We start from the raw sequence: 9601 nt of genomic DNA, 5'->3' as shown, positions 1-9601 counted from the left end.
TTACCAGTGTGATGTGTCAGATGACTGATGGGCGGGTGCCGATCCGTTTCGTAACAACTTTAGTAATCGCTCTCATTCACTAAGCACTGCCTTCGTGTCTAAGTGCCTCAAATGTGTTATCTTAAAGGGAGGTGATTGTGCTAGGTGATCCCCATTTTAAACAGGATGAAACTGAGACCCGGGGAAGGTAAGTCATTTGGCAATTTACTTTCTTAAACCAAAAGGCCGGTAAGCATGAGCTGGGGTTACTCTGGGCTCTGAAAAGAGGCTTTCCTTTATCTCGGACAGCCTTTCATGTCGACCTTGGAACAGGTTCCATCCCACTGGCATTTTCAGGCATCTGCAATCAAATGCTATGAAGACCCCTCCCCGCCCCAGCCTCTGCCATCTCTGGTCACCCCATTCCCCAGCCTGCCTGCTCCTATCCTTTCCCAGGAGGGGGACTGAAAGAGGGAAGTGACACACGGTGTCTTCCCTGGGCTTTCCTGAGCTCACACCAGGTGGAGGAGAGAAGCTGGAATCCTCCAAGTCAGAGGGGCCTGAGAAAGTGTGCTCACACCTCCGTGCTGCATACGCAGAACCCGAGGCTCAGACAGGAGCAATGGGGCCGAACGCACCGGCCTCATCAGAGACAGTACTTCCTCCCTCGCAGCCTCAACTCCCTCGCACTCATCGCAATGCGCCAGGCGGCCTCCTGGCCGCTCGACTGCAAACCAGGTACCTGAGGCTTTGAGAGAGATGTCCTTTCATCCATTTCAAATATGTGCCGTTTAATTTCATGAGGCAGAATAAATAGGAACACCCACTTGGCCTTCGGGGAGCCCTTCATTACTTCATTTACCTCCACCTGGTCTCTCCCTGCTCCCCGCGTCTCTGTAATATAAAGCTCTAATCACCCCCATTCTCTCTGCCAGCGAGCTCCAGCCCCTTGCCTCTGCCCCCATCTCATTCCTGAGGCCTCTAATCAGCTCGGCTGCCCTTGGCTGGCCTTTCACCCTTTCATTTACATCCTCATTGAGATAAGACAGCCGGCCTCGGCTGCTGTATTCAAAGCGAGGCTGTACCACTGATTTATAGAATGGCATAATAATATTTCTGCATCTCATTCTCCATCCCCTTCACACAGACATGTGTCTCACGGCAGCTCTGCCTGGCACTGGGCAGGGAGCAGATGTCTTCATTGAGCCGCCCGTTAATGACACTGGCGGTAGATCTCTCTCCCTCTCTTTTACCTCGTTCTCGCCTTTTAACACAGACATTGCGGTTTAATCAGAGGCCGCTGGTGTGTGCGTGGCGTTTAGATAGCTGCTTGTGAGCAGCGCCTGGCTCTGTTATGCAACGCAGATAATGGCCTATCACAGAAAATCCTTAAAGCAGCTCTGGTCCCCACAGCACCTGAACCCCCGTTTAAGGATAAATGTTTGACACGAGAGGGCACTCTGCCACCTGAGGAGCTCCTGGGCTTTAGGGCAGTAACTCAGCTCTCCAAGACGAGCATGCACCGGGGCGTGGAGAGCCTGCACTGCCCTCTCAAGGGTGCAGCTGATGCCAAGATCAGGTCGACCTAGTGGTGGCACTTTGTCCTCTCAGAACATCTGCAGCTGAATCCTAATGCTAACAGCTATATTCCCAGATGTTTTAGCAAAGAACTCAAGTGTATTATTAAATGGTAACGCGTCAGGGTTCCATGTACCCGTCAGAGAGTCTGTATCTGTCAGGAGTCTTCAGAGGAAGAAACCCTGAGGGGGGAGGGGATGAAATTCATTTCCAGGAACGGGCTTACACAACTGCAGGTACTGGTGACCCCGAAATCCACAGGGCACACTGGGAGGCTAGAACTCCCAGGCAGGAGCTAAGGTCATCCTGAGGCCAAATCTCTCATTCCTCAGTTTTGTTCTTAAGGTCTGTCCGCTGATCGGATGAGGCCTGAGCACATTATCATGGACAATCTCCTTTGCATGAAGTCAACTGAGCTAGATGCTGATCACCTCTCCAAAAGACCTTCCCAGTAACACCTAGGTGATGGCTTGATTTAATAACTAGGTACCACAGCCTAGACCAGCTGACACCCAAAACTAACCATCACGGAGTCAAAGACAAGGAGCGGCAGTGCAGGGCCTGCTTTTCAACCCCCACCCGCGCAGTGTGCCCCCGGCAGCACAGGAGAGTCAGCCCTGAGCTTTCAGACACAGCTGGAGTCACAGTGCTGCTTCTGGGGACTTTCCCAGGACCACCCCAGACGCATTCTTCATCCCCTGCACCCTGGATTCCCTAACGTGCTGGTGACACATTCAGGCTCTTCTGTCCGGATCTTGGGACTTGTTTCCCCACAGGACTCTGTCTCACACGTAGCCCTATTGGGGCCCAGTTCACTGACTTCCCGGCTCCTTCTGTCCGCCCCGACCGTGTACAGCGGCTCCACTGACGGGCCAAAGCCCCGCTGGGAAAGGAGCGGGATGCAGACCAAGCAGAGCGATTATGCATTTTCAAGGAGGGCTAGGAACCGGGCTCTGCGTGTTCAGACAAGGGCTACATGGAAGGGAATGGAGGAAAGATTTCAGGTTTAGGGGTCAAAACGCCAGAGTCGACATCTTAATGCTTCCGCTTGTTTGCTGAGACCTCGGACACATCGTTTAACCTCCCTGAGCCTTCGTTTCCCAGAGGGTCCAATAAGGACATGAACCTACTTCATCGACGTGAGACGGTAACATTCTGAACTCAGCGAGGCCAAGGTCCCCGCTTTCAGAGCACACGGGAAACTACATTTCCCAGCCCCCTTTCCATTAGCAGGCAAATGGTGCGCTCTCCCTTTTCAAGAGTTGCTGTTCCGGGCACATCTACTGCTGAGCAAAAATCTACCCCGGAACTTAGCAATCTAAAACAATCGCAATCGGCGCATCCCACGAGACCCTGACGTCTTCACGCCCAACCCGTTAGGTGCTGCCCTCCGTGATCACGTCCGAGCCTCTGAAGATGTCAGTGGAGTTGAGCGGGGAGAACCAGCCGGAAGTGGGCATTGGTAACCACAGGATCCCCAACACGCTGGCCGTCAACGGCCTGTTCTCCTCACCCCACATGGCACAGCTGGTCCTCAGCCACAACAAGCCAACGGCCATGCTACCAAGCGTAGCAGGACTGGAGGATCTGGAAGCCCTCAACTTTTGGGCTAAGCAGGTTGAGGAGCTGCCCACACAGCCCAGCAGCCTTCAGAACCTCGAGCACCTGACCCTCGGCATGAGCAGGCTGAACACTGTGCCTGGAAGAGTTGGCTCCTCCCAGCTCTTGAGGCCCTTGATCTGACTCACAACAACTCAAATGAAAAGTCTCTTCCTGGAAAACTGCTTCTGCCTCACCACCCTGCGCGCACCCTAAGTGACAGCGACTCTGAAATCCTGCTGCCAGGTACTGGGGAGCTCGCAAGGCTGCCTCGGTTGGGTAACAACCTGATCTCGCTGCCTAAGGAAATCGGGGGGCTCACTCAGCTCAGGGAGCTCCACATTCTAGGGGAGCCTTGGATCTGACTGGTCAGAAGCAAGTTTTCGAAACAGAGCACAATCCCTGGGTCACCCCGATCGCTGACCAGTTCTAGCTTGGAGCGTCCCATGTTTCTGAATAGAGTCGTTCTGAGACATACATGTATCTCTCCGGCAGACACATGCAGGCAAATCCAGAGCCACCAAAGAAAAATAATGACAAATCGGAAAAGATCAGCTGGAAACTCCTGACAGCCAAGAACAAATAAGGGGGTTGGCGTGGGCTGCGCTCCTGTTTGCTTTTCTCACTATTACCTGTGTTTTCTCTTGCTCTGTCCCACAAACAATTACAACTGATCCTGAACAACATGGGTATGAGCTGAGAGAGTCTACTTATATGTGGGTTTTTTTCAATAAACACTGTGAATGCAAAAAATAAAATAAAACAATAACCATCATTCACTTTGCTTGTGAACCTGCACTTTAGGCAGGACTTGAGGGACAGCTTGTCTCTTTTCCACGTGGCATCTGCTGGGACAGCTTGACTGGAACTAGAGGAGCCACTTCCAGGACTGCTCACTCACATGGCTGGAAAGTTGGTGGTTCTGTTTCTCTCCACATAAGCTTCTCTATAGGGTGACAGGCTTCCGTGCACCATGGTGACAAGATTCCAAGAGCAAGTGTTCTAAGAGACGGGAAAAGGAGGCAGCCAGCCTCTTAACGTCTGGGCTCAGCAACTAGCACAGTGCCACTTCTGCTGTATTCTATCAGCCAAACAAACGGTCACAAAGCCTGCCTGGGTGCGGGGGACGCAGACATGCACCGCACTGCCTGACGGGAAGGGAGAGCGTCAAAAGGTTTCTGAGCCTGCTGAAGCCACCATAGTGTTCCCGTCAAAACGGAGAAACAGGACCAGATAAACCTCTCACCTGAAACGACTGAAAACTGGACAAAGACATGAACCAACATCATTCAAGACAGCAGACATGGACAACTAAGGGCACTAGTTCCTAAGCAATGGTGAACAAAAAGGGGAGCCCCACGACTGCCCCCGCTTACTGCCTGGGGAGAAGAAATTTTCAGGACAAAGGACAGGGAGGGAAACGTAAGCAGGGTCCAGCCTTCTCTGCAGCCGAGGAGGCAGAGCTAGGTGTCTACAAAAGCTAAAATGGCTAGAGACTGCAGGAGAAATAGAGGAAAAGAGAGAAACCTATACATAGCTGCAGAAACTCTCCATCAAGTATTCAGCTGAACTGAACATGGCGTGTATGTGCAACAAAAAAATTTGTCTGAGCCCAAGGAAAGAACTATCTGAGAGAACTGACAGGAACAGAGCCTGGAGACCACTGAGGACCAGGAGTCGTGCCCACTCCCAAATGTCAAAGTGGAAAACCTCATAGTTTTAAGGGCAGAATACTAAGAAATCTGTTGCCTCCATAGTGAGGGAAATCAGCCTCACACTAAATGCCGCTCTGGTCCCACCCAACAGAGCTTAAAAGAAACACCTGAAAATATCAGTGTTTCCAAATAATGGAATCACAACCTAGAACACAACTCAGAGATATTTATGAGAATGCAAAAATACCCAGCACCCTCACAAGGTAATGGCACCAACAATGTGTAGCACCCAATCAAAAATTACTGGGCATGCAAAGCAGCAGGAAAATAACAACTCAAAAGGAGAAATTCAACCCATAGAAACTGACCCAGAGATCACACACATCACAGAATAGGTAGACATTAAAATAGTTTTAAGGGCTGCATTCCATATGTTCAGGAAGATGCAGGGAAGACTGACCATATTAGGGGAAGTATTTTAAAAATACCACATCAAACGTCCAGAGATGAAAAGTACACTGGATGGGATTAAGGGCATATTCGATGGACTCTCAGAAAAAAGTATTAGTGAAATTCAGGACATAGCAATGGAAACTATTCAAAAATAAACAGAGAAAAAAAATTTAAAAATAAACAGAGCATCAGGAAACTGTGGGACAACCTTCAGCAGCCAAAGTTTGATGAAAATGGTAAACCCACATATCCAAGAACTTCAATGAACCCCAAGCAGAATAAATATGAGAAATAAAACAAAACAAAAACAAAACTATTCCAAGGCACATCATTATCAACTGGCTTAAAACGAGCGATAAAAAGAACATCTTAAAAGCATCCAGAAGAAGACACATTACATGCTAAAAAGAACCAAACTCAGGAAGACGCCAGGTTTCTCACTGGGGAGGTGACAGGAAGACAACGGAGCAGCCCCCTAAGAGTGCTGGTGGAGTCCACAGTGAGAAAGCCTTCCCCTTCCTCGCCTCCTCCTGGTTTCCTAGGGCTGCTGCGAAACTTCCCACAAACTAGGCCGCTTCAAACAACGGAAATGGATTCTCTCAGCTCTGGCGGCAAGAAGGCTGAAATCAAGGTGTCGTCGGCAGGGTTGGTTCCTTCCGGAGGCTCTGAGGGCACATCTGTTCCGTGACCGTCTCCTAGTGTCTGGAGGTTGTCGGCAGCCCTGGGGTTCCTGGGCTCACAGACACACCACTGCCATCTCCGCCATCGTCACGTGACTTCTTCCCTGGGCTACCCGTCTTCACATCTCCTCTCCTCACAAGGATGCCAGTCATGTGATCAGGACCCACTGTACTCCAGGATGACCTCGGCTAAGCTTACATGTTTATCATATCTACAAGGACCGTATTTCCAATTAAGGTCACATCCGCAGGTCAAAGGGGTGAGGACTTGAACATCTTTGTTGGAGTGCACGGTTCAACCCACTACACTCGTCTCCGATCTCCCAGTGGCCGGGAGGGTCCAGTGGAGCCTTCCTGTGTCCTGGGGGAGGCCAGAGTTGCTCGATGACAGAAGCCTGGATCCCTGAATCACAATGAGGAAGGCCGCCCCGAAAACACGGGGCATGCGGCACGAGAGTGTAAAGCATCAGTGTGCTAAGCAAGCGCCTGGGACCACCGTGAGGACAACTACGTGCCCCTGCGATGGGGATTAGGTGAGGGCGTGCGTGTAAAGGGCCGGATATGTGAAAGGTGCGAAATAACTGGCAGCCTGATTAGGGTTTTAATAAAGGAAAGGGGGAGCCATGAGTCTGTGTTAGGGCTCACGTGGGGGTCGATGTGAAGCTTGGGGAAGGCAGGGAACAGGGGCGGGCTTACCCTGTAATATCAAAAGACTGGTCCCAGTGGGGATAAAATACCAAGTAAAGAGGCAGAGGAGGCTTTCAGTTCCCTCCAAGGTACAGACGGCATTGCCCCCATAACCCCCAAACTCTCTTCCCATTGCAAAGAATGTGCAGTTGAGTTGGTTTAAGTAATCATTAGGCAGAGCAGAAATGGGACTCCAACTAAACGTTTGACCCGGTGAACCGGCAAATTCCATCTCGACAAACCCCAATACATAAAATCCCGGTTTCTGCCTGAGCCGGGGAGGAAATCTGATCTTCTGCTGTTTCCAAGTAAAATCACTTTACAGAATTATTTTCTGTTCCTCATACATCTCCTGAAATGACTACAGACCAAATAACCAATTGATTTGGAGCCATTTTTTTACTCTCATCCAAAACACAGGGAGATTTTTCATTCCTCTCCAAAAAGAAAAATGGTAAATCACATGTGAATTGCAAATATAAGCATTTAAAGACCGTTTCCCTGTTTTGTTTGTGAATAATTTTTCATTTTCCGAAGGAGCCAAATATCTCAGTAGGTAAAATCAATAGCAGTCACCACAGCAAATGGGAACTTCTCCGGGCTTAATGCGGTTTCATGCATGGCTCTCAGAAATGGATGTCTTAAGGCGACAGTGAATTCCCACCTTAAAAGAGATGTATGAATTAGAGTCTTTTCTTCTTAAAACGAATCTGTTGTATGAGGGCTCGTCCATTCCAGATATTTATTAAGCATGCATACTACATCCAATGTTTGGAATACACAAAAAATAAAATGGGGAACCTCCTCAGTAGGGAGGAGAGGCTAGTAAACTATCGGGTTGTCGGAAAAGTCATGACGCATTTTTGCAACCAAAAACACAGAAAAAATACGTCATGACTTTTCCAAAAACCCAATAACAAATAACATTTAAAGAGAGGTGACTACATTCCAAGCACTGTCTGGGCACTCTGCAAATGGTAATCCATTTACTCCTCATGACAGCCCTATGAGGTGATGTTAATATGCCTACTTCACAGATGAGGAAACTGAGGCACAGCGAGTTTAGAGCATTCCCAGCCTTGCAGCTTAGATAGATATGTACAGCCCGGGCAGCCTGACTCCAGAGACCGTGCTCCTCTGATGCAGAGAGCAAATATGCACATACTCATCCCACTGATGTGAGCAGAGATAGACTCTAACAATCTTGATGACAAGGTTCTCTGTCTCTGTCTCCTTTTGTTATTGTTTTTCACAGTTCCTAACAGAGTTCCTATCATGTGCCAATCGTTTTTTAAAATGATTGAATTCAGTACTAAAATAGAGCAACAGAGAAAGTAATCTGGCAGGCCCGAGCAGGCAGCTCCTACATTTGTCTGGGGGAAATCATGGAATGCTTTACAACAGAGGAGGTGAGTTTCAGCTGGGTGCTCCTGGAAAGATGTTAAACAATTCGTGGGTTATCCAGGGGAGGAAAGGCATTCTGGAAAGCAGGGGTGGCATTTATTTCCAAAGGCACGGAGACAGGCAAAGCATGGACAACTAGGGGGATTATGAATAGTTTACAGTGAATGATTAGGAAGGAGGGTAAGTGAGGGCTTGTGCAATGTCAACCTTTGTCCTCACCAAGCAGTGCTTATCAGACAACTGCCTGATGGCCCCGAAAAAAAGAATTTTGTTCTCAAAAAACAAAATCAGGTTCTGTGGGATGATGGTTTCCTACACTGCCCTGGGAGACCAGCCCAGGGGCGCCAGCCTCTCCTAGAACTGAGAGTCAGCATTTTGGTCCACAGGGAATTCTAAGCCAAGGCCACCCCGTGGGAAGCTCTTCCTTAGGTGGAAAAAGTCACACCCAAACTTCGGCAAAAGCTGTGTGAAATTCCATACCCTGATGTGTCAGGAAAGGATGAGGGGCAGGCTATTGGTGTAGTCTTGCTTTCTGTAGCCCAAGATGTGTCTGACCTCAAAGCGCACGCAAAGGCCTGCGCTGAGAGGGGCAGGGGAGAGGTGGTGGAGGGAGAGCCGTCAAGAAAGCAGCAGGGAGAGGACCCTGGTCAAGGGGGGCAAGAGTGAACCGAACCCCAGATGGCAGGCTCTGCCACCATCCCCGATCCAAGCACAAGACAGAGTCACGAGGCTCTGAGACGCTTACTGACTCGGCAAACGCCTCAGCCTTCCCACAGAGAAGTGCCCTCCTCTCTCGGGTTCCAATCCTCCAGCTTTCGCGACTGACGGCTCTGCGGCTGCCCAGAGCCTGTGGTTCCCTGATGGATTCTGGGCTCTGCTCAGCGCTGTACCCAGCCAGCCTCACGGGGCTGGCTGTTCTCATCCGGGTTCTACGACCTGACTTATTGTTTAGGTGGGGTTTTTTTCTCCTTATGGCATCCACTATTACCCAAGCTTCGGGGGGGGGGGGGGGAAACCATTCAAAACAAAATACCTGAGCAAGGAACCCTATCCTATGGACACCAAAATGGAGTGCCCACAAGATGGGCCTTTAAAAGAATATTTCCAAAATACAAAACTAAGGAGTCAAGGTTATTGCTAACGTCTGATGTCTCAGTTTCAAGAGCGGTCGGATAAAGAAAACATCGATTCTCTGTGAACATTCCCAGCCAATGTTCAATCAGAAAATATTAATTGAGCATCTATGATGCACTAAGTTCAGGGCGTCAGGCTAAATACCGTGGTTATATAAATAGTTTCACTCCATTAATTCCTTCCAAGGCTTTATGTTCAACTGGGGGGTGACTGATAGAAAAAGGCAGGGAGGTTTGTAGGTAGGTAGGCAGGAAAAATAATAAAGAAAGGCATATAACAGGTGTTTCCCAGATGGCCAGCTTAGCACTCACATCAGGGTACTAATTTCTTTCAGCACAACTCCTTGGTATCCTAGCCCCTCCAAATATTCTTTTTCTGAATCAAGATGAGAAAATATTCCTGAGATGTTTCTTCCTGCTCTGTGTGGCCTCT

At 49.3% G+C, this 9601-nt stretch overlaps 1 pseudogene; it reads left to right on the top strand.

Moving 5' to 3' along the window:
• Positions 1-2677: 2677 nt before the first annotated feature.
• LOC109394764 (ras suppressor protein 1 pseudogene) lies at positions 2678-3742 on the top strand (annotated as a pseudogene).
• Positions 3743-9601: the final 5859 nt, after the last annotated feature.

Source organism: Hipposideros armiger, unplaced genomic scaffold, assembly GCF_001890085.2.
Source record: "Hipposideros armiger isolate ML-2016 unplaced genomic scaffold, ASM189008v1 scaffold_436, whole genome shotgun sequence".
NCBI lineage: Eukaryota > Metazoa > Chordata > Mammalia > Chiroptera > Hipposideridae > Hipposideros > Hipposideros armiger.
Note: the sequence above shows the minus strand (reverse complement) of the source record. Positions and strands in the feature narration are given on the sequence as shown.